Source organism: Gopherus flavomarginatus, chromosome 6 (genome assembly GCF_025201925.1).
Source record: "Gopherus flavomarginatus isolate rGopFla2 chromosome 6, rGopFla2.mat.asm, whole genome shotgun sequence".
Classification (NCBI taxonomy): Eukaryota; Metazoa; Chordata; order Testudines; family Testudinidae; genus Gopherus; species Gopherus flavomarginatus.
In genome coordinates, this window is record NC_066622.1 from 5,913,911 (window position 1) to 5,940,113 (window position 26,203).

Below are 26,203 nucleotides of genomic sequence, written 5' to 3' on the forward strand. Positions count from 1 at the left end.
GAGGCGACACATGGCGGGGCGGGGGGGGGAAGGGTATGTGTAGTCACGTGCCCCTCCCCCTAATTTGCTACTGGGCTTGTACTGAGCATGCTCACACAGACTGAACATGCTCAGTAACACTGCTGAAGCCAGCTGCCCTCACTCTGCCCCTCCCCTGCATCGGCAGGCAAGGGTCATCTCTGGTTCCAGTATAAAGTACAATACTTCATCAGTATAAGGTTAAGATTGTCATAATATGTATATTACCAAACCAAACTAATATTAAAATGCAGGGGAAATTGGCAAACACCATTCATAAATATATACATTAAAATAGTGAAATCTCTGACTTACGCTTTTGAAATGCAACTTAAAGATAATTTTACATTTTGGACATTATATGCCAGAGCCTCACCCCATCTGAGGTTCTGACCACAGTTTTTTGTGGATGCAAACTCTGAACCGTTAGAACCAAGCCACTTATTAGCTAGAAGAATCCTAAGGAAATGCTAGACTGCAAGTCTAAATTTCAGAAGGACATTTTAGCTTCTCCTTTCTCCTAAAGTACAGATTTACTACCGGAAAGTAACTGTCTACTCAAAGTGTAAATGGATGAACTTTGGTGGGGATACAGATTATTTTTCATATATAACAAAAGAATCTGGGCCCAGATTTTTAATGGTATTTAGATGTTGCTGTACTCACTGTTGCAACACCTAACTGATTTAGGAGACTAAATCTCTCAAAAGTTACTTAGGCACTTAGGAGTTGGCGCACAGTAACACCTAAACACCTTAGAAGTCAACATCCATTGAAGGCAGTAGGAATCTCTTTATTGGCTTTGATGGGCATTGGATTTAGGCTTTGGTTCCCTGCTGTAATTGCAAATCTCAGTGCGACCTCTAGACCGCCTCTAGAGTGAAGTAAATGAGACTTTGGCATGAGTAAAGTCTGCAGCGTGAGGCCCGTTATTTTCTTAAATAACTTAGAGTGTGCAAAAACCCATGGCTCCTCATTACCATTTGCCCTCCCCAGCTGTGTGCCTGTATATTATGTCTTTTTACTGAAGTAATTTGTGCAGTCCACTTTTACCAAATCATTGTACGTATTGTGCACAGTTCCTTCTGGACTTTTCTGTTGAATCTGATTACTGCCACATCGACTGCATAAAAATGTTCCTTTACTGTATAATTAACTTTATCTGCTTTGCTACAATGACTCTCACTGTTAATTACACGCACTTCAGCTCTTTCACTGCATTTCTAAGACTTTAAGAAGTGCTGATTACCCTTGCCCTGTCTATGTCCAAACGGAAGGTTTTCACATGTGTACAATTATATCTTTTTTTCCTTGCAACATTCCTGCTGTAATTTGACTATTGATTATACCATGTACAACATGATCTTTAAATAAACCATCTGCTTGGAATTCATTGGATTTGGCATTATTACAGGAGCTGGAGGCAGAATGATTTTTTGAATCACCAGGTTGCTGAATTATTAGTGTTACAGTTAAGACTTTCCACTGAGATGATCTGGAATGGAGAATGGGATTTGTGAAATATTTCAATATTTTTGTCCCTTCTTTTGGTATTTTCCAGTGCTTGATTTAGGTTAGCAAGCTCACATGTCTCTACTCTGATTTCATGGAACAGTGTAACCACCTTTGCCCTCTGAATATTTTTTCCTTACAGTGTGCTGCTTTATTCTAGATATCATTGAAATGTTGTACCATATTTCCAATTCTCTGCAACCAGGTTCCCTTCTGAGCTCAAGGACTCTGAGGGCTTAATTTGTTTCACTGTTCTCTTTGCAAAGAGTAAGTCCTTTTCACATTATGTAATAAGAAAGGCTCTCAGCAAAGAAGTGTTAAATACACTCTCCTTAGGCCTGATCCCTTATCATCTCCAGAGGAAGTGATGCCAACTACTCTGCAATATAATGTTATCCTTTAAAACAAGCAGAATGATGTAATGTTTCAGAACATTGTATTACAATAGCTGAGGATCAGGCTTACCCTAACGGTTAGTGAATTTCAGCTCTGCTCACTGCTGCAGAATGTACTTGTGCCTGGAAAGCAGTTTCATAATGCCCACTGATTTGAACAAAACATTAAGTTAAAAGTCACATCAGGTGCCTTTGGTTTCACTGACTGAGCATCCTGGATGAACTCTATCCAGTGGGGGTTTAAGGGTTGTAAATGTTAGCATTATCACTCAGATATAGTGTTGTTTGTGGTCATGACAGAGTGTGTAAGGGCCTACAGGTTTCAAACATGGGCCCATAGCCTCCCAAGCAACCCTCACACCCTGGCCACCCCCGGATATTTCATCCAGAACTATTGGAAGTGAGGGACTAGCAGAACTCTGACCCCTCCCAGGAGGATCCTGACTGGGGATGATGACCGGCCCCACTGATTTGCCCAACCACATGATCTAAGCCAGAAGGAAGCACAGGAAGTTGACTAAGCAAGTGAGAGACTTCATGGTGGGCTGGTGCACTGGACCTGACTCTTGGCTTGGTCCCTGATTCTGCCTCTGACCCCTGGATTGGTTCCTGGACTCTGATTCTGGCTGTGACACCTGTCTTTGCCTCTGCCTCTGACCACTAGCCTTGACCACCCCTTCTCTGACCTCTAGGTCTAAACGCCCATGTCTAAGTCCTGACAGACTGTCCTGGAACATAAATGTTAATTTTTGAATAGTCTTATCCATATTAAATTTGTGATATCACTTTCATGACAAATTACAGGTGTTCTATAGCTGAAGGGAACCCAAGGTGGCTAGGCAGTAAGCCTGTATCCCACTGAATGTGTATGGGATACAGTACATCAGGATAAATGCACAGGAGGGGAACTTTGGAAAGAACAGGACTAGGTTTCTGTTTCTTCCTGGAAAGGGGGAGAAATACAGATTTGGAGGGAGAACAACCCAGAGAGAGTCAGTGAGTTCCAATTAATGGCTTTGAATGGAAATGCTGCTAGTTTCACATAAAAATACAATTATCAGCCTTTGGCCTGTGTACCATAAAACCCCAATCTTACATGGTGCTGAGCATTTCAACTCAATGGTTGTTCAGGATGGCCACTACCAAGCAGGATCAGACCCTAAATTTCCAGAACTGTAGTAGCCCAGCTTCCCATAGCTACTTTACTTTAATCTGTTTTTCTCTTCCTTAAATGCAGCTGTGACTGACATTCCACTTTGAGATGGAGATTAATGCTGATCTCCCTGTGAACAAAAGATCCTATGCTCCTGTGGGGTGAAAAGGAACATGATGGAGGCGATGATATTCTTGCAAACACCCATGGTCAGTGAATGAAATTATTGTAGGATTTGACCCTTTGTAAGTGCTAAGGATTAGTATTAGTTTAAGTTCTAGCATAGTTCCTGTAATTACTGGTACTCTGGAGTTTGTAGAGTTCTGTCTTTTATGTGGGGTGAGGTGGGGGTCAACACGTGGTAACTCTTATTTGATCAGTTTGATTTGGATTTATAGAATTTTCTTTTTTGTTGGTAATCATTTTAGTTGTCTATTTCATCTGAAATTTCTGCACCTGCATTTGCGCATGTCAGTGTAAATCTCAATAATTAGTTCCTGGTGGTCTTCTTATGTCGTAACTGTGACTCAAGAATCCCTTTTTGACAACTGGCCAGAGGATTACAGGAATATCTCGATTCTGGTCTGTACCTCCTGGTTCACCAAACATAAGAGCATGAGAAAGGCCATACTGGGAGAGACCAAAGGTCCATCTAGCCCAGTATCCTGTCTTCTGACAGTGGCCAATGCCAAGTGCCCCAGAGGGAATGAACAGAACAGGGAATCATCAAGTGATCCATCCCTTGTTGCCCATTCCCATCTTCTGGTAAAGAGAGGCTAGGGACACCATCCCTGCCTATCCTGGCTAATAGCCATTGATGGGCCTATCCTCCATGAATTTATCTAGTTCTTTTTTTAACCCTGTTATAGTTTTGGCCTTCACAACATCTTCTGGCAAGGAATTCCGCAGGTTGACTGTGCATTGTGTGAAAAAAATACTTCCTTTTATTTGTTTTAAACCTACTGCCTATTAATTTCATTTGGTGACCCCTAGTTCTTGTGTTGTGAGAAGGAGTAAATAAAACTTCCTCATTTACTTTCTCCACAGCAGTCATGATTTTATACACCTCTATCATATCTCCCTTTAGTCGTCTCTTTTCCGAGCTGAAAAGTCCCAGTCTTATTAATCTCTTCTCATATGGCAGTTGTTCCATATGCCTAATATTTTTTGTTACCCTTTTCTGAACCTTTTCCAATTCCAATATATCTTTTTGGAGACGGGGCAATGTGACAGGGAGCACTCGCCCCGCACTGGACTGGGAAGGGTTAACCCTACATTGTGCGCTGAGGAAGCCACGCCCCCTCAACTCTACTGGGCATGCTCCAAATGCAGCAGTATAAAAGCAAGCAGCTCAGCTTAGTTGGGGCTGCCTGCAGGAGAGTAAGATCACACGCTGCTGGCTCCAGCCAAGGATCAACCAAAGCCAGAGACTGTGGGAGCCAGAGATGCTGTAACCAGGCAGACTCCAGGCTACCCACAGAGGTCCTGCAGAGTCCAGAGTTGCCGGGGGACAGCGCAGCCCGGGGAACCCAGTGACAGCCGAGATGCCCAGACTGCAGCAGTGAGAAACACAGTAGGAAGCAGGCAGAGGAAACAAATAGTGGCCTGGTTAGTGAACCAGAATATTGAGTCAGTATGTTTCAGTGTTCCCTCATCCTCCGCTGACTCAGTGGCATGCGTTCCTGCCACTACAGGGCACTGGGCTGGAGCCTGGTGGAGAGGGAGGGCCTAGACTGCCACTACCACCCTTTCTGGGCATGGCAGCCTCCTTCCCTGACTGAGTCCACTTAACCACTAGGCCTTATTGCCCTGCGAATGGGGGTGAATCTGTTGACTATGGCCATTAGGCCTTATTGCCCCGCAGACAGGGATGAATCTGTAGACTTTGATCACTGGCCCTTACGGCCCTGTGAACTGGGACAGTTCTAATTAACTTCAGCCACGAGGCCCTACTAACCTGCTAAGAGCGGTGAATCCATTGACCCTTGATGCTAGGCCTTACTGCCCTGCCAAGAGGGAGGATCTATTGACTCTGGCCATTGGGCCATACTGTCCTACTAAGCGGGGCTAATACATTGACTTTGGCCATTGGGCCTCAATGTCCCGCTAATAGAGGCAAGTATATTGACGCTGGTTACAGAGACATAGATGCTGGTGACATACAGCCTACACCCTAAGGGAGATGGGGCACACTAGCCCTGCACTGGACGGGGTCTCCTCAGCCCTGTCACAGGTGACCACATCTGCACGCAATATTCAAGATGTGGGCGTCCCATGGATTTGTATAGAGACAATATGATATTTTTTGTTTTCTTATCTATCCCTTTTTTAATGATTCCCAACATTCTGTTAGGTTTGTTGACTGCTGCTGCACATTGAGTGGATGTTTTCAGAGAACTATCTACAATGACTCCAAGATCTCTTGAGTGGTAACAGCTAATTTAGACCCCATCATTTATATGGATAGTTGGGATTATGTTTTCCAATGTGCATTACTTTGCATTTGTCAACATTGAATTTCATCTGCCATTTTGTTGCCCAGTCACCCAGTTTTGTGAGATTCTTCTGAAGTTCTTCGCAGTCTGCTTGGGACTTAACTATCTTGAGTAGTTTTGTATGATCTGCAAATTTTGCCACCTCATTGTTTATCCCTTTCCCCAGATCATTTATGAATATAGTACAGACCTCTGGGGAATACCACTATTTATCTCTCTCCATTCTGAAAACTGTCTTGTGGTGATTTCCCCTGGGGTGCCACCTGGAACTGGGGTACCACTGAGCCCCCTAACCCACCAGCTTGGGCTTGCTCTCACACTGTACTGCTGTGATAAGCTGCAAAACCCTCCACCTGCACTTACACCAGCATTCATACAGCTAGGGTCACACCCAGATGCAGTTACATGCAGGATCTCTGACCAGCCCCGGTGTAGGAAGGCTACAGCCAAGGCAACTCCCATCTCCCCAGGTCTGGACCCCCTCTGGAATATAAACCCAAAATTATACCATCTTGCACTGCACAGGGAACTGTGCAGCGTAAGCTCATAAAGTTTGCCCCCTCCCTCATTGTGGAGAGGAATATGCAACAGCCTTTGCCCCTTGAACTGTGATTCTCATTCACTTCACTACAACTCACTGGTTTAGATAAAGCAAAAACAAGTTTATTAACTACAAAAGATAGATTTTAAGTGATTATAAGTGATAGCAAACAGATCAAAGCAGATTACCTAGTAAATACACAAAAATGCAAACTGAGCTTAATATACTAGATAGGTAGGATATGAATTAGCAAATGCTCACCCTGAGTAATAAACACATTGACATATTCTTAAGGCACAAGCTGCCTTTGCTTTGCAGCTTGGGTTTCCCAGGTTTTCATACATAGGCTAGAAATCCCGTTAGCCTGGGACCATCACTTCCTCCCTGTTCAGTCTTTGTTCCTCAGGTGTTTCCATGTATGTTGTTGTAGGGAGAGTGAGGTACCATGATGATGTCATTTCCCCATTTTATATCTTCTTCCCACTTGCTGGAAAGTTCTTTTGCTGTGACCTGGGTCAAACAGTTCCCATTATGTAGAGCTATCTCTGAGAGGTTTCTGTTGTACACAGTTCCTGGGATAATCCCTGTGCTTGTGTGCCTTTCCTCAATAATCCAGAAACATTGTTTGGCCTTTTTAGTGTTATACTCGAAAGGCTGTTTGTGGTTGTTTTCAACCTCACAATGTTTCTGTAACAGATACACAGCCAAACGTCATAACTTTACATACGAGGATAGCACATACAATCCAATGAGATATTAATGTCTAGCAGATCAAGACTTTTAGAATGATACCTCACAAGGCATAGTTTGTGCAAAACATATCCTAATTATATGACAGTGGTGAATAAGGGGGTGCCAGAGTGTCATGTGATGATTTTTTCCTACCCTTTGTTTCCTATCTTTTAACCAGTTACCAATCCATGAGAGGACCTTCCCTCTTATCCCATGACAGTTTACTTTGCTTAAGAGCATTTGGTGAGGGACCTTGTCAAAGGCTTTCTGAAAATCTAAGTATACTATATCCACTGGTTCTGTAAGGTTTCAAATGAAAGCCATGATCACACTGGTCTTTAATATCACTATGAAATGTATGTACGATACTATGTAAGGAGTTATGTGCATATATACTGAAAAATATGTTTTAAAGTCTGTATCAAGGCATTGGTCACCATTGGAGGTGGAAAAAGGTTTTCCTCTAGACAGAAGGTAAAAAATTTAGCATTGTAAGCTAACACAGTGAATGCCCATGTACATTCAAAGTCAAATGTTAACAAAAAGATGCAAAGTCAATAGGGAAACAGTGCACAGAAAAAACAAGCCACTGGTAGTTATCCTGTCTCTGAGAACAGGAGACAATGAACTTTGAGTTTCTATGCAGGAGGCAAAGAAGACACCCTCTCATCCTGCACCTACGAAGGAAATGGGCAGTGTGTTTACACTAATAAAAACGAGATCTCGGCTAAACTTGGTTGCAAATGCTTCAAAAGACTTAGGTGGAGAGAGAAACTTCTTTTGCCAGGAAGTTAACCCATAGTTAAGTTTAGTCTCTAGAAAGTGAGTTATGATTTTGTTTTATAGTTAACCATTTGTTTCCAATATCCTTACTCATTATCTCTTGAATCTCCTGACTTCGATAATAAATTTATATATAACTATAACTATATCTCAGTGCTATGGTGTTAAGCAAAGAACTGGGTCCTGAGCTGAACCTTACAATCTGGTGTGTGTATTCTTCCTGGCAGTAGACCTGACAACAGACCTGGTATTTCTGTGGGTAGCAAATGTCAGGGGCTAGATATCACAAGGACTGGGGTGCACCTGTTGACTTGCAAAGCAAAGTAAGGTCTGGCATAGGCCAGAAGAGAGTACTTGAGTGGTATGGCTGGTGGGGTCAGGCAGCTGACACACAGGTCAGCACAAGCATGACTCTCTCCTGCTGGTGCAGCGATGACACCAGCTTCTTCCTGGGGGGAGGGGAGGGGTTGAGGTGGGCTAGCCTAGACAGAAAATTGTGGTGCCCTTGGCATGAAGCCCTGCTCTTCTCCAAGGTCCCAGCCCTGCTCCTTCTCAGGTAAGTGCCAGCCCCACCTCCTCTCCCCTCCCCTCCGCTCCTTCACCGAGGGCCTGCCCCCTGGCCAGGTTGGAGGCTGGAAGCTGAAGCTGTGCAGTGCAGAGCGGCTGCTGTGCTGGCTGGTGCCATGGTGCGGGTGGCCATGGCATTCCTCCTTCTCTCCTCCTGCTGCTGCTTGGGTCCCGGGGCTGCAGTTCCTCCTCAGCATTCCACCACCCTTCAACTGCTCGGTGCCAGTAAGAGCCACCCAGGCAGGGGTGGGGGACCTGGCTCCAGGGCCAGCATAGCCATCAGGAGTCAAGGCTGGAGTGGGTCAATCTGGGCCATTGTGGGGAGCCCCAGACCCTCCACCTGCCCTGGACAGTGCACTCCAGTGGGTGGGGACATGGGCTGGGGGATGCTGTCAGGCACCCTGGTCCCTTTCCCGGGCTTACTTGTGTGCTGCTGCTGGCGCTGCCTTCAGAGCTGGGCAGCTGCACAGTGGTGGCTGCTGGCTGGGCACCCAGCTGTGAAGGCAGCGCTGCCACCAGCAGCAGTGCAGAAGTGTCTGCGTAATATCTGACCTTTGCACTGGGAGGGATGGATACGTGGGGGCTAAGGCAAATTTCTGTGTGGTTATAGCCTCCGCAAGTTGCCCCTCAGTGCCACACTTGTGCTGGTGGCAGAGAGTAACAAGGTGACTCTCAGTCCTGGGTGCCCCAAGAAACATTGCAGTAACTGCTTGGTACCTATAGAAACCTTTACACATTGTTATTTCATAAATATCCATGTAACAACCTGTACTAATCTTTGTTAGTTCAATAGAGAATTCAGTTCACTCTGGGTTTGGTAGGTATCTACAGTTTAGGATTGCTTTAAACAGGGTTGAAAGTAACTGAGGACACTTCCTTGGCTTATCGGTACAGGGCTGGGGGTGGCTCTGGCCCCTGGAAGGGGCAGGGCCTTGGGCAGAAGGGGTGGGGCTGAGGGGGTCAGCATCCCCCAGCCAGCCCTTGGTCCGTGCCACCTGGGGCCCATGTGTTGATTTAAAGGGACCGGAGCCCTAGGCCCTTTTAAATCACTGGCCCCAGGGCAGCTGCTCCTTTTAACGTTGCTGCCCCTTGCCCTTCCCAGTTGGCAGCCCTGCCAATACGGACCCTACTGGCAGGGCCCCCAACAGGGGAGGCAAAAGGGGCAGGGACATTAAGCGCTGCCACAGCAGCACTTTAATGTGGGCTGGGTATGGGCTGGTGCGGGTTCGTACTGGTGCAGAGTACCAGCCCATACTGGCTCACTTTCACCCCTGGCTTTAAATCAGAGGTGGACAAACTATGACCCGTGGGACCCTCCTGCCTGGCCCCGGAGGCTACCCCCAGCCCCTCCCCTGCTGTTCCCCCTCCCCCACGGCCTCAGCTCGCTCCGCCGCCGGCACAATGCTCTGAGCGGCAGGGCTGCGAGCTCCTGGGGCAGCGCAGCTGCAGAGCTGGCCTGTGCTCTGTGCTGCATGGTGTGTGGCTGGCTCCAGCCGAGTGGCGTGGCTGTAGCGCCACCAGCCACCAGTGCTCCAGGCAGCGCGATAAGGGGGCAGGGAGCAGGGGGAGTGGATAGAGGGCAGGGGAGTTCAGGGTGGTGGTCAGGGGGCAGGGGTGTGGATAGGGGTCGGGGCAGCCAGAGGGCAGGGAACAGAGGGGTTGAATGGGGGAAGGGGTTTTGGGGGGCAGTCAGAAAGGAGAGGGGGGGTTGGATGGGGGGGTGGGGAGGCAGTCAGGGAGAAGGGGTGATTGGATAATGCAGGGGTCCCGGGGAGGCAGTCAGGAAGGAGAGGGGGCATTGGATGGGGCAGAGCGAAGCAGTCAGGGGTGGGGGAGTCCGGGGGCGGTCAGGGGACAGCGAGGGGTCGATGGAGGCAGGGATCCCGGGGGGGCATCAGGGGACAGGGAGGGGTGGACAGGGCAGGGGTCCTGGGAGGCCATCAGGGGTTGAGAAGCTGGGGGGCGTCGGATGGGGGTGGGGGTGGGAGCCAGGCCACACCTGGCTGAGGAGGCACAGCCTCCCCTAACCAGTCATCCATACAATTTCAGAAACCCAGTGTGTCCCTCTGGCCAAAAAGTTTGCCCGCCCCTGCTTTAAACATTTGCTTTTAGCTGACTAGAATTTCCACTTGTATATTGTCATTTTCTCTTGATTTGATTCTTCCTTTCAGCCTACCTACTAGTTTACCTCCCACTCCCACAACATTTATTGCCAGTAAACCCAAGTATTAATATGGCCCTTACTGCTGGCATTCCCTGTGCATAGTGGTTTGAGTTTCAAGAATTGATTCATAGTTATGATCCATCTTTTTTATTACCATTCCTGACAGCTTCCGGTTGGAATCCACATTTAGCTCTGGCCTCATTCATTTCCACCACCCAGTTGATCCATATAACGGTTTCCATTGATTTTGAAGTAGCAGCGGTCATCCCAGATACACACCTTTATTTTCACTTTGTAGTTTGTAATCAGACTTTGTATCTTGGGGTCCATCTATCTGTCTTCTTGTTGTTGTAGCTAGGTATTCCATGTGCATCCTGTGACGAACTGGGAATGTTCTTACTGTTTGCTCTGAATACTGTGTTGGTGCCTCAGTGTCCCTATGGCAGTTCTTAAGTATCTGGCAGAGCAAAGGGCCAGTGCACCTAAATGCCTGGCACTCTGTCTCCTAGCAACTGATGGCCTGGGCCCCTCCTCTGCAAAGGTGCCAGCTGAAGGTGTTGGAGACAAAGGGATCAGGTGACCTCCTGGCCGGGAAAGGGGCTGAGCAGAGAGGAGGGGCTGGGAGGGGTGGTTAGTCTGGAGCTGGCTGAGGGCAGACATGGGGGTCTGGCTCACTGACCCCCAGAATGGACCCGGCCGAGGGGTCCGGTTCTCTGTACCTACAAGCTCTGTTTTAGACCCTGTTCCTGTCATTGAATAAACCTCTGTTTTACTGGCTGGCTGAGAGTCACGTCTGACTGCAAAGTGGGGGTGCAGGACCCGGTGGCGTCCCCAGGACCCTGCTGGGGTGGACTCGCTGTGGGAAGCGCACGGAGGGGCAGAGGATGCTGAATGCTCCAAGGAGAGACCCAGGAGGTGAAGACGTGTGAGCTTCTTGCCCTGAACAAGTCTGCTCCAAGGGAGAGGAGGCTCCCCAAAGTCCTGCCTGGCTTGGTGGGGAGGAGTTCCGGAGCATCGCCCGGTGACTCCGTGACACATCCATCACTACATTATCTGAGAAAGCACTGGCCAGAGGGGTATGCTGGGACGTAAAATGAAGTCTGCACCCCTCCGAGGGGCTGGACTGAAAGCTTTCATAGCACTCTCTGCTCTTGCTCATCTGAGTAATTCAGAACGAGGTTAGAACTACACAGGTGTATTGCCACACTACCAGGTCACTAGCTCTAGAAAACGTCAATAAAATTGGGGATAACCTTTGCACGTCCAAATTCCTTTTATCCTGGTCATATTTTGGATTAGGCTTAATGTTCACTTTCTTATTGCAGGTTCATGCAAAAAAATTGGCTTTTGTTTCAACATCTTTTTGTTATTTCCTCATCTACTCTTCCCCTTCTCCCACTCACTCCATTCCACCGTGGTTTGCTCACGATGCTTCCTTCAAGTGCTGAGCATTGATCCTTTGATACACTATCTTTTTCAGTCTGTCACATATAATTCTTGGCTTTTTTCCCCCCTACACCAAACCCTGCCAACTTGTAAAACCTCTTCCGCTTTACTGTGCTTGTGTTGTTTTTCCTTGAGTTGACTGGTTTTTTTCCATTTTTCCATATGCTGGTTCCTTTCATTCGAATCTACTCCCTTTTTTTTCTAGCTTCCTCTCTTGAATCCTTTTACATGTAATCTAAAACACACTGCGTGTGAATGGAGGCCCAGAGAAGTATTTGCTCTGGCTCTTAACAGCACCTAGCAATGCCAATGAACTCTGAGAGAAGGGATTCTCAAACCTGCAGTAAAGTGACCCTTTCCTGTAAATCCTAAAATGTGAGTCTTTCTAACAAACTACAGGAGAGATGATTATCTGCCTCAAACCATACATTTTAATCAAATTCTATAGAGTGCATTCAGAACATATTTTGAGTTTAAGCCATGATGAAACATAACTAGGCTTGCAAGGATTAGATTTTTGTTGGTAAATATCGGTAAACACTGATTTCACCATACACACACAAACTGACAAAGATATATTTCTATTGATAATAATCAAAATTTACAGATAGGCAAAGTAAGAAAAATGCTGTTTTAGAACTCATGAAAGTCAAAATCCAGTGGTTTAGACTTTTGAGCTAGGCTTGTTACAAATTAACTAGCGAATGAATAGTGAAAACCTGTATGATTTGTTGATTTAAGGATATTGATTGTATATTTTGACATGTGATGTTGAAAATTTGTGTTTTAACAGTTAGGAGGTTTCGGTAAAGCAGGGTGGCTAATGGAAATAAGGATATGAACATGGAAATGACCACATCCGAGGTGAAAGTCAAATTGAAACATAATAATGGGACTAAATCGGGGATAATCTCCATCCAAGAATATTAAAGGAATTGGCACATGAAATTGTGAGCTCAATAGCAAGGATTTTTAATGAATTTGTAAACTTGGAGGCCACACCCTATAACTGGATTGCTAATATAATACCTATTTTTAAGAAAGGGGGAAAAAAAGTGATCCAGGAAACGGCTTGTTAGTTTAGCCTCAACTCTATGCAAAGTCTTAGAACAAATTTTGAAAGAGAAAGTAGTTAAGGACATAGTGGCAAATGATAATTGGGATAAAATACAACATGGTTTTACAAAAGGTAGATTGTGCCAGACCAACCGGATCTCTTTATCTGAGAAGATAACTGATGTTTTTAGACACAGGAAATGCAGTAATCTAATCTACCTGGATTTCAGTAAGGCATTTGATATGGTTCCACATGGGAAATTATTAGTTAAATTAGAGAAGATGGGGATTCATATGAGAATTGAAAGGTGGATAAGGAACTGGTTAAAGGGAGATGACAGCGGGTCATACTGAAAGGTGAATTGGCAGGCTTGAGGGAGGTTATAACTGGAGTTCCTCAGGGCTTGGTTTTGGGACCAATCTTATTTAACATTTTTTTAATGACCTTGGCATAAGGAGTCAGCGTGTACTAATGAAATCTGTGGATGACACAAAGTCGAGAGGTATAGTCAGTACAGAGGAGGACTGAAATATCATACAAGAAGATCTGGAAGACCTTGAAAACTGGAGTAATAGAATTGGAATGATAGTGCAAACTGCAAGGTCATGCACTTTAGGGACTAACAAGAATTTTTGCTAGAAGCTGGGGACTCATCAGTTGGAAGCAATAGAGAAGGAGAAAGACCTGGGTGTATTGGTTGATCACAGGATGACTATGAACCATCAACGTGATGTGCCCGTGAAAAAGGTTAATGCAGTCCTATGATTCATCAGGCGAGGTATTTCCACTAGATATAGGGAAGTGTTATTACCATTATAAAAGGCACTGAAGAGCCTCATCTGGCTTGTTTAGCCTAACAAAACAAAGGCTGAGGGGAGATATGATTGCTCTCTATAAATACAGCACAGGGATAAATACCAGAGAGGGAGAGGAGTTATTTAAGTTAAGTGCCAATGCTGACACAAGAAAAAATGGATATAAACTGGCCATCACCAAGTTTAGGCTTGAAATTAGACGAAGATTTCTAACTATCAGAGGAGTGAGGTTCTGGAACAGCCTTTCAAGGGGAGCAGTGGAGCAAAAAACCTAATGGTGCCAAGATTGAGCTTGATAAATTTATGGAGAGGATGGTATGATGAGATTGCCTACAATTGTAGGCTGCCAATCTGAGACTGCTAGTAGCAAATATCTCCAAAGGCCAGTGAAGGGACACTAGATGGGGAGGGCTGTGAGTTATTACAGAGAATTCTTTCCTGGTGTATGGCTGTTGAGCTTTGCCAAAATGCTAAGGGTCTAACTAATCACCATATTTGGGATCAGGAAGGAATTTTCCCCCTGTTCAGATTGGCAGAGATCATAGGTTTTTTGCCTTCCTCTGTAGCATGGGACACAGGTCACTTGCAGGTTTAAAATAGTGTAAACAGTGGATTCTCTGAAGTCTTTAAATCATGATTTGAAGGTGTCAGTAACTCAGCCAGAGTTTATGGGTCTGTGACGGAGTGTGCACACTCCACATTGGAGAAGAAAGGGTTAACCCCCACACTATGGGCGGCAGAAGTTCTGCCCCTCAAGCTGTGCTGGGCATGCTCCAACTCTATTGCCTCAGTATAAAATGGAGCAGCCCAGCTCATTCTAGGTCGATGGCCGGAGGGGAAGAACCTTCAGCAGAAGCTCCAGCTAAAGATCTGCCACAGCTCTTGCTTGCAAGAGCCAGAGACCCCTCGAGCTGGATTGGAGGTCTGGAGCCCAAGGAGCCCCAGAGGACCGTCCACACTAAGGAGCTCACAAACAGCAGCTTCTGGAACTACGGTAGGAAGTGACCCAGGGAGGGTGAGCAAGTGGTGTCTCCCACCCAAGTGAGGTCAGCATGTTTCGGTGGGATTCCTGCTGACCAGTGACAGACCACTTCGTCACTGTTAGAGCCCTGGGTTGGGGCCCGGTGGAATTGGGTGGGCCCAGGCCCCCCTGCCCGGGCTGTCACCGCCCTGGTGGCAGCCCTCACCTTTCCCCACCATATTGACTCTGGCCATTAGGTTCTGTTGCCCTGTGTTTGAGGGCGACTATATTGTCTCTAGCCATTAGGCTGTGTTGCCCTGTGTCTGAGAGCCACCATATTGACTCTGGCCATTGGGCTGCACTGCTCTGAACCTGTGGGCTGTTAGCCGAACACTGGCTGCTGAGCCACCCTGCCCTGCACCCGAGGGCGATTACATGGACTCTAGCCGCTGGGCTGCACTGTCCTACTGTTACTCACGCCTTATTGTCAACTATCTGTAATGGGCCACTCTCTTACCACTTCAAAAGTTATTTTTCCTTCCTTGGCAGCCTGCTGTCAATCGAATTGTCTTGTTAGACTGACCTCACACCTGGTAAGGCAAATCACATCTTTTCCTGTATTTATACTTGCTCTTGTATTTTCCACTCCATGCATCTGATGAAGTGGGTTCTAACTCACGAAAGCTTATGCCCAAATCAATTTGTTAGTCTCTAAGGTGCCACAGGGACTCCTTGTTGTTTTTGCTGATACAGACTAACACAACTACTGCTCTGAAACCTGTTACTCTGTTCAGTAGTACCTAACTGTAACAAATGTGCCTTCTGCATTTTCAGAGAATGACTTTAAATACTGATTTGCCTAAGTGCTAAGCAACCCACCAACCCCCGCCTAACAAATCGATAGACTCATGGGCTCATACAAGCACAAAGGAGACCAATAGATGCCATTTAGAGTAGTAACTGAATAATGAGTGTTTCTACTTTGTGTAGACACTAGCTCTTCAAAGCTCCTTGAACATTTATTCATCCTTCTGGTAGCTCCCACTGTTAGACTAAAGATAAAAGTTTTACAGCCTTGTTGGAGGAATTTGTCTTTCCAAATGAAAACAAATTGTCTGAGTTTTGTGACTTTCACGTCTCTCTAGACTTGTGCCGCTTTAAGACCCTTACATCCTGGTTGTATTTGTAGGATAAGTAAAATAACAGGCATTTCCAAGGACAGCCAATCATTCTAAGAGGCTGGGATTCCATTTGCAAATTGGGGAAAGATCCAGGTTGGTGGTGGTCAGTGATCCTTCATGGAGGAAGTCGAGTGAGAACTTTACAGTGTCTGTTTTAAAAAAGAAAGGGGGAAAAAAAAAGGAAAGAAAAGAGAAAGACAAGGCTTTTTTTCCTATCAGATAGCAAAGTGCATTTTATCACTGTGGAGTGTTTTGTTCCATGGTTAGCAGAATTTTTATGCATCACTGTACTTTCTTAATAAGTTATTGGTTACGGGCCCCTTGTTTGATACAAAAACTTGGACACGGTCACCTGCATCTGGTTTGTTAGGAATAGCAGAGAGACACTACATAACCATTGTGTCACAGAGGTGACCTAATTACAGTGGTCATCATAAAAGCACCACTGTATTGCCTGGCAGGTACTTCTGTACCAGATGTGGACTGGGCACAGAGCAAGATACGCACCAGATATGTTCATCATAGGATGCTTTAATGCTCTGCCTGGCATTGCTGAGTTTCAATAAGATATTTTACATATAGCAGCACCTAGTGGCTGAACAGTATAACACATTTAGCATTTCATTACGTTGCCTTTACCATGCTATAGCTGTATTCACAATGGGCCCTGTTAATGAATACAGTGCAGTTATACAGAGCCCACTGTATTTCAGGCACATATTGCCTCTCCCTCAGATTCCAGCTATGTCTGTCTATGCAGAGGAGGAGTGGTAGGGATCAGCAGCCTGATACTTAGGGTCAGCACTATTTATCATCAATGCTGGCAGCATCCATAGGCAGCTTTTGGGTGATAAACCCGACTTTTGTGCATCCCTGAGGCCTGGCTGGATTTCCCTAACTGAGTGCTATGAACCACTCAAACACAGAGCATGTAAGGCAGGGGGGCTGGGCCCGCTCTGGGCCTGTCTGACTTCAAATGGAAAAGAGGCCCTCCCCACAAACTCCTTTGCTCACATGAGTCAAAACTAAAAGGATGGAGGCTGCTCCTAGAGCTTGGTGGGATGATGATAATTAAATCTCTGGTGACAGCAAAAGAGAAGACATCAGAAGAGGACCGTCTACCCCAGCTTAAGCCAGGTTCCTGCTGTCACAGTCAGGAGCAGCCCTTGTGACAATGACCATTTGTCTGGGGTGACCTGGATCTTGCAAACTACAGCTAGATCCATTGTATGCAGGTGTGAGAGAAAACCCCGCTGAAAAGTTTGCAGTGAAACAGCCACCATTTTCAGTTTCTGTCTTATTTAAAGGGAGAAGCAGCACTCATGGAAAACTAACTGACAGGAGCCCAGTGTGGGGTTCCTGTAGCTTATATCTGTCATGACTTGTTTTTTGTGTCATTTTTCAATTTAAATGGAAAGAAGAATCTCCCTTTTGGCTGCTGAGGCAGCTGCTTGTTTGCATTTCAGATGTAGCTTGTTGCAGGGGGCTGCTCGCTTGCTCACGGGGCTCTCCTGTGGAGATATTTCTGTTCTTGTTTTGCTGTTCTCCGGACATAAAATAAAGGTCATTCCATCTGAAAGCTCCGTCTGCTCTTTCTTTATGGAAAAATGCCCCAGTGTGTGAAAACAAAGCCTTTGTGAGAGCCTGATTTCCAAAATGCCAGGTGCTCACTTTGTGTGCATTTGTGCTCCTCGGCTATGCTTCAGCCATTGCCTGCTAACCAGGGACAAATGCACAGAAATGGTCAGTTTTGCATCTGATTGGCCACTGGTGCCTGATTTGCATATTTGTTCATAAAACAGCATGCCAGATGTTTCTGAGATCAGGCACACGGCGTGTCATATTTGCCATCGTATAACAAAACTAATGTATGCAGAGCCTATCAAACTGTTGTTTTCACAGAAATGAGAGCAGTCACTGCCTAGCTGGAGCTCCTAACCTACAACCATTTGGTGTGTGAGTGACTGTTGTTGCCCGCCTGTGGATACAGAACCTGTTACTTAACAGGACTATGAAGTTCTTCAGCACTCTGACTTTTACTCTCTATCTGGGATTTTGGCACTAAAGGACACGGCTCTTCTCACAGCTGCTCTTCAGGTGTGATTTAGCTATAATAGTCTGCAGCATATGGATTTATTACAAGCTTCCTAGATAATGCTACAAGTCATTTATCTTTTTCTCAGTTAGAAGGACCCCATTAGAATTTACTGGAGACTGGATAGAGAGTGCCTGGCTACGCGAAAGTAACACATATCCTTGAGAAAATAGGAAAGATTTTTTTTCATTTGACAGTTACCTGCGGAGTGGGTTTTTTTTAATAAGCTCACAAAGCTTTCTTAAAAGAAAAGCTATTTTTCCATCTGAAATATTTTCATTTCATAACTGTGTGTGATGTCTAACATCCAGAAAGTCCTTTGCATGAAAATGTAGCTAAGATGTGTCAAAAAGTGAAGTGAGCATTGCTGGGAAAAAAAAAATAACCCTGCCAAATTTGCTCTATGCATAGAGATTGTGTGTACATTCTGACCTGTCTGAACCAGAGCAATAGATAATTATATATGTGGAAAGGCTCTTTTAGACTGGGGTGAACAACAGGGAGAGAAGCCAGTCTCTGTGTCTCCATAGAGCTGGAAGAAATCTCAAATATTTCTGGTTGTCTGCAGAACAGCTGGTGAGTTCTCGTCTATGAATCTAATTAAGCATATTCCTTGCCACAAACAGTTTTAGTTCTATTTCTGAGATGCTGAATGTCTCTCCAAAATGTATCCTGGAGCATATTGCTTTCATACAGCATGCTCCTAATCCCCATTGGAAGCCTTTTTTCTGTGACAAAATGAAATTGCACTCATAGGCTAACTCAAAACTCACCCAAGTAAATAATGTTGATTGATTTCTGGTTATCAATAAAGCATCATGAATTAATGATGGTTGAATTTAATGCACCGGACCATGGAGGCTCCTCGTCAGCCTTGCAAGAATGATGAACCCAACCTTAAAACCACATTTTCAAAACTTGTCTTGGTCCAGTGGTTCAGGTGCTCACCTATGATTTAGATTGGTTCCTGCTTTACCACATGCATGCTGCCTGATCTTGGACAAGTCACTTAGTCTGCCGTTTCCCCACAGCAGTTCCCTACCTCCCCGGGGCATTATGAAGAGAAGTACGGTACCATTTTGGAGTATTCAGCTATTATGGTAATGGAGGCTATCTAATCCCTAAAAAGGATAAGAATTTTGCTCACATGGTCAATTGCAGATGCAGAGTTTGTAGAGTTCTCAGTTGTAGGCTAGAATGTAAGTCCTTAGAGGCCATAAATAAGTAAATAAATAATTGAGTGCAGATATTCTAGTTCACTATTATTGTGCAGGTGTGCAAAATGCATCCAGTAAATTATCCGACTAGCATTCTTTGATCAGTTCTATTGCCTGCGTGGCTGAAGATCAGGTAGTTAGACATCCCTAACCCTGTCTTTTCAGCAGTGCAACCTAACTGACTGTGTTGGGGCTACACTGACATAAAACTGGTCAGGCCCCTTCTGGGCTGAGGCCCTTTGGAAAATGTGCCCTCAAATGAAACCAAAACGTAAGTACTTTACATCTCTGTAGCAGCTTGTATCAGAGGTTCCCAAATCATTAATTTATTCTGGGATGCTCATCACCATAGTGTTTGTCTCATAACTTCAGACTAACATTACCCTGGTGAACTAAGTAAATCACATGATCCCCATTACCACAAATTGAAACCAAGGCCTAGAGACAGGTAGGGCCTTACAGACACTGACTTGCACTGGGAGCAAGGCAGAGCCACTCTGCCTCCACAGATGCACCTGCCCATAGCTTCAGACCCTGTGAGGGATGAAACAGGAGCTCCTGTCACCAGCCAGTCTGCTCCTCTGGATGTGGTATAGCGGCTGGGCCATGACCCTACTGCTTCCTGCTCCATTTGAGATGGCCAATTCCCATTGAGAGAGTCTTTTGCTCTCTTTATGGTTTGGATTTTAGCAGTTCTCACGGTATTTCGACACCTCAGGCAGCTAGTCCCCCACTAAGCTGGAGTGATGGTATTTTTTTTTCACTTATCTCAGAAAACAAAATAAACCGCAAATTAAGGGCTACTGCTATAGGACATTTCTACTGCGGTTTAATGAGCTGGATTCGGTGTGCTAATTTTCCCACTCTGGATGGTAGGCAGTGATTCAGCAGAGCAGAGTTGCCCCTGTGTTCAGGCTGTGTGGTCAAAGGAGTTTCTTTTATCTGAGGGAGTCAGCTTAGGAGGCAAATATAAATATTAAGGAGAAGTTTCTCTTTTAACCACATGCTGCACTTTGAACCCCAATATTTATTGTTCTGGCACAGAAGGGACTTTCAAGTCAAAGGGCTGGACAGTGCCTTTACAATCAGCCCTGAGTATTCGGTGAGATGGCATGGAGCTGTATTGGCCCTGGAGGAGACTGGAGAATGAACTGTGACTGAGGCACCACTGCTCCCCTGCTTCCCTCTTGCTCTGTTCAGGGAGCAACTTCCTCCTCTCTGACTTTCCATCTGGATATTCTCTCTACTGGGTATGAGGGCTGGGCATGGAGTTTAGGGCTACTCCCGCTCACCACCTGCTCCTTCCCTTCTCAGTCACAGCACTGAGTGTTGGATAAGTAACCCCAGCCTTCCCATCCATTCACAATCTGAGCAGGGCCAAGCAGCGGGTAAGGGCTTTACTCTGTCATGCTCCCCTATGCAGTCGAGTAAGCGCTGTCACAATCTAACCCAGAGGCCAGAGCTGGGAGGCCCAGGTTACAGACCCCTGAGCTGGGCCATGAAAATGGAATGGATGGCAATAATCCTAGGAACAAAGGACTGGCCAGATTGGCTCAGACCAGTGGTCCATATTGCCCAGTATCCTGTCTCTGAAGCAGTGAACAGAACAGGGCAATTATCAAGTGATTCATCCCCTGTCATCTAGTTTCAGCTTCTAGAGGTTTAGGGACATCTGGAGCAAGAGGTCACATCCTGGACTATCTTGGCTAATCACCATTGATGGACTTGTCTTCCATGAACTTCTCATTATTTTTTGAAACCAGTTATGCTTTTAGCTTTCACAACATCCTCTGGCAATGAGTTCCACAAGTTGACTGTGCATTATATGAAAAAGTATTTACTTATGTGTGTTTTAAACCTACTGCTTGTTAATTTTACTGGGTGACCCCTGGTTCTTGTGTTATGTGAAGGAGTAAAGAACACTTCTTATTCACTTTCTCCAACCATTCATGATTTTATAAACCTCTGTCATATGCCCCTTTAGTAATCTTTTTCTAAACTGAACAGTCCTAGTCTTTTTAATCTCTCCTCATATGGAAACTATTCCATAACTTTATTTTTTTTGTTGCCCTTCTCTGTAACTTTTCCAATTCTAATATTCCTTTTTTTTGAACTGGGGTAACCAGAACTGCACATTGTATTCAAGGTGTAGATATACCATGTATTTATGTAGTGGCATTATGATATTTACTCTCTTATTATCTATCCTTTCCTGATGGTTCCTAACATCTTGTTAGCTTTTGACTGCAGCTGCACATTGAGCAGATATTTTCAAAGAAATATCCACAATGACTCCAAGGTCTTCCTTGTATGGTAACATTGTTTTGTATGTATAGTTGGGATTTTGTTTTCCAGTGTGCATTAGTTTCAATTTATGACCATTGAATTTCATTTGGTACTTTGTCACCCAGTCACCCCATTTACTGAGATCTCATAGTAATTCTTCTCAGTCTGCTCTGGACTCAAGTATTTGAGTAATTTGAGTAATTTGTACCATCTGCAAACGTTGCCACCTCACTATTTACCCCTTTTCCCATATCATTTATGAATATGTTGAACAGCACAGGTCCCAGTATAGATGCTATTTACCTCTTGCCATTGTGAAAAACTGACCATTTATTCCTACCCTTTATTTCCTATATTTTAACCAGTTATTGATCCATGAGAGGACCTTCCTTCTTATCCCATGACTGCTTATTTTGCTTAAGAGTCTCGGGTGTGGGACCTTGTCAAAGACTTTCTGAAAGTCCAAGTACACTATACCAACTGTTCACATGCTCATTGTCTCCCTCAAAGAATTCTAATAGATTGGTGAGGCATGATTTCCCGTTACAAAAGCTGCGTCCACTCTTCCCCAGCAAATTGTATTCATCTAGGTGTCTGTTAATTCTGTTTTTTACTACAGTTTAAACAACTTGCCTGGTACTGAAGTTAGTCTTACTGGCCAGTAATTGCCAAGATTGCCTCTGGAGCCTTTTTTAAAAAATTGGCATTATTAGCTATCCTCCAGTCATCTGGTACATAAGCTGATTTAGCGATAGGTTACATACCAGAATTGGTAGTTCTGCAAATTCATATTTGAGTTCCTTGAGAACTCTTGGGAGAATACCATCTGGTCCTGTTGACTTATTAGTGTTTAATTTATATTTTTATTCTAAAACCTCCTCTATTGACACCTCAACTAGGGACAGTTCCTCAGTTTTGTCACCTTAAAAAAATTGCACAGGTGTGGTAACCTCCCTCACATCTGCTATGAAGACTGATGCAAAGAATTCACATAGCTTATCTGCAGTGGCACGGTCTTTGCTGAGTGCTCCTTTAGCACCTTGATTGTCCAGTGGTTCTGCTGACTGTTTGCCAGGCTTCCTGCTTGTGATGTACTTAAAAAAAAATATTGCTTTTAGTTTTTGTGTCTTTTTGCTAATTGCTCTTCAAATTCTTTTGTGGCCTGCCTAATTATATTTTTACACTTGACTTACCAGAGTTTATGCTCCTTTCAATTTTCCTCAATAAGCTCTGATTTCCAATTTTTAAAAGGATACCTTTTTGCCTCTAACCAACTCTTTTACTCTGTTTTTTAGCAATGGTAGACTTATTGTTTTTTCTATTTGGGCTATACATTTAATTTGAGCCTCTACTATTGTGTTTTTAAATAGTTTCTTTGCAGCAGTTTCAATCATGTTAATGTTCCTTTTAATTTCCATGTAACTACATTTCACATTTTTTTTGCAGTTCTCTTTTTTGAAGTGAAATGCTATTGTGGTGGGTTTCTTTGGTATTTCTCCCCCTACAAGGAATTCAGGTACATTATGGTTGCTATTACTGACTGGTTCAGCTATATTCACCTCTTGGACCAAATCCGGTGGGCCACTTAGGACTATATCAAGAATTGCCTCTCATCTTTGCATCCATGACTAGCTGTTCTAAGAAGCAGTCATTAATGGTGTCTAGAAATTTTATCTCTGCATCTCATCCTGAGGTGACATGTACCCAGTCAATATGGGGATAGTTGAAATCTTCCATTATTATTGGGTTTTCTGTTTTTGTAGCCTCTCTAATTTCCTTGAGCATTTCACAATCGCCGTCACCATCCCGATGAGGTGGTTGGTAATATATTCTGACTGCTATACTCTTATTATTCAAGCATAGCATCTCTGTCCATAAAGATTTTGTCATACAGTTTGATTCTCTTAAGGTTTTTTCTATATTTTACTCTTTCTTTCACATATAGTGCCACTACCCCACCAGCATGACCTGTTATTACCATGTACCATTGATTATCATCGTTCTTCCAAGTCTGTGTGATGCCTATTATATCAATATCTTCATTCAATACCAGGCACCCAAGTTCACCCGGATTATTAAAAACCATCTCTAGAGTATTTGAAGGGGCAATACTGATCATTTGATGACCCTCACATTATACCCCCATCTCAATTCCCTGAAGGAAGAAAAGTAGCATCAGCCTAGGCAATGGAACAGCAGTGCTCCAGTGGAAGCTAGAACACAGGAGAAGCCCTCTTTCACCAGAAGGATGTTGAGAAAGGACAAATGGATCCTCCCAGATCTTGACTCGTGAAGGGAGTTACACAGATACTAAATGATCAAATAGGGTGGTAAGGGTATCTTGTAGGTAGCGGGAAATGGATCAGACCAGGGAGTGGTTAAAAAAAGCTAGAGATGGCACCTCGGAAGAGAGAGATGCCCCCCACAAATAAAAACTTTGACTGTTGTGGCTTTGGAGGTTTCTCCAGGTTGGATGTGCTGGTTTCTCATTCTCCCCACTTAAATAGTATGAGTATTTCATCAAGTTGTCTGAACTATGCAACCTGGCCTATTTAATTCTTCCCATGTGGCTTTCAGGGACAATATAATACATTGCTGTTGTTTTCAACAAGCAACATTTCTGAACTATTTTTTTTTGCATGCACAACACTTTTTTCCCAGGCTGTGCATTGATTTCAACTTGTGTTACACTGGGCATTGTCGGCAGTCTTGACATTTCAGAGGATCACTTCACATTCCAACACTGATGCGGGTTTTATGTCCATGTGTTTAATCATCAAGAACAGCAGCTTAGCGCTTTAGATTTAGGTGCCTCACCTATGTCTGAAAGCATTGGCTATTATCTATCTCACTGTAGCAGACAATGGATTTGAATTTCGTTTTCACTTTGTTCCCATGTCATGCTGGCCCCAGAGCAGAGTGAAGAGTGTGAAGTGACAGCAGTGATTCTATTTGCAGATCATTTGAAGTTTCTTCTTGCCTAGATTTTACTTGTTGCTCATTTCCTGGCAGGGTATTTTACCCTTTAAAAAACAGAACTGATCCCTACTTTTGGGTGAAAGTCCAAAATAGGGTCCTCCCCTCTCCTGTTGAACTCACAAAGGAGTTCTCTTCCATCTACATCCCTCTGTTTAAGAGCTTTGTCTGTTGAGCTGGTACGTCTGATCCTGCACCATTCAACTTCAAAACGAACACAATCACATCCTTTGTGTAAGTACAGCTGGGCTGTGTCTCTTTCTGTTCTCTCTCTGAGCTTGCTTCTTTTCCACTGATACATGTGAAATCAGCTGGAGTAACATCAGGACTGTGCCGAAGGCAGGAAAGGGTCACAGAGGGGCAGAACATGGAAAATGTATGGAAATTTGATGTCGAGGCATTGATTGAAAGGAATATTTGTATGATACACCTGCATGCATGCGAATAAGTGGTATGGCAAATTCATCAAGAGCAATATAAACGTACTTCACACTGGCCTATTTCGCAAGAGCCAGTTTTTAATAAAGTGCAGACTATTATTTCATGGCTTAAAGGTTTTTCTGTAGAGTCCTGAGTGTTATTTCTCCCATGGTTGGGACCCATGTGCACTACTTCAGTGCAAATGCTAAACAATTATAACAGCGTATTAGACTCCACAGCCCGGCTTGCTGAGGAGTTCTTAGACCTTATATGAACTGATCTCTCCTACTCCTTTCCCTGCTCCATCCACTTATGTGGAAGTGGGCTCCTTTGGTCCTGTTGCATAGCACTGCCACAGCTGGTGCAAGAACCTTTTTTATAAGCTTCCACCATCTGGACCAGCCTTCTTTTGTTTCCTCGTCTGGTGACAGTGCATCTCTTTTCAAATCCCATTGCCTTGCCTGTACCTCTTAATTTGGGTCTCATTCTGTGGTGGTTTAACTCTGTGAAGTTATGTGGGAAACAATTTCTAATGAAGCTGTTGCTCAAAATTGAGTTGCATCAGAAATACATGGTTAAAATCATGGCTGATGTGGAGAAAGTAAATAAGGAAGTGTTGTTTACTCCTTCTCATAACACAGGAACTAGAGGTCACGAAATGAAATTAACAGGCAGCAGGTTTAAAACAAACACAAACAATGCACAGTCAACCTGTGGAACTCTTTGCCAGAGGATAATGCAAAGGCCAAGACTATAATGGAGTTCAAAAAAGAACTAGATAAATTCATGGAGGATAGATCCATCAATGGCTATTAGCCAGATTGGGCAGGGATGGTGTCCTTAGCCTCTGTTTGCCAGAAGCTCGGAATGGGCAACAGGGGATGGATCACTTGATGATTATCTGTTCTGTTCATTCCCTCTGAAGCATCTGGCATTGGCCACTGTCAGAAGACAGGATACTGGGCTAGATGGACATTTGGTATAATCCAGTATGGCCGTTCTTATGTTCTTCTAAACATTGTGATTTGCCTGTGCACCTCAACTAGTTAAATGAAACGATGTTCACTTGCATGTAAAAAGTAAAGCTAAAAACAATGAATTGCCACTGATCTGTTCTCTCTCTTATAGGAAGCATGATGGAGAATAAAATATATGATCATTCAAGGTATTTCCGTCCCTCCCTCCCTCCCTCAGTGGCATCAGTAAATATCACACACATCACATTTTTTGATGTTTCTTTGACATTTTTCCAACAGTGTGAAATTTGCTTGATGATGTCAGAGATGTGAAAGCAGGGCTCAGAATTGGAATGCAAATACATTAACCCTAAAACTGTAGTAAGAATAGTTCACTACTCATGATTATAGAAACAGCAGCAGATTATGAGAG

General features: G+C 44.3%; 1 long non-coding RNA gene across 1 annotated transcript in view; it reads left to right on the plus strand.

Moving 5' to 3' along the window:
• Positions 1 to 3,168: 3,168 nt before the first annotated feature.
• The window catches only part of LOC127053249 (uncharacterized), a 33,446-nt gene continuing 10,411 nt past the window's right edge, over positions 3,169 to 26,203 (plus strand). The window contains exons 1-2 of the long non-coding RNA XR_007774980.1: positions 3,169 to 3,287; positions 25,943 to 25,979. This is a non-coding gene — a long non-coding RNA (uncharacterized LOC127053249). The remainder of the gene's footprint in view (positions 3,288 to 25,942; positions 25,980 to 26,203) is intronic.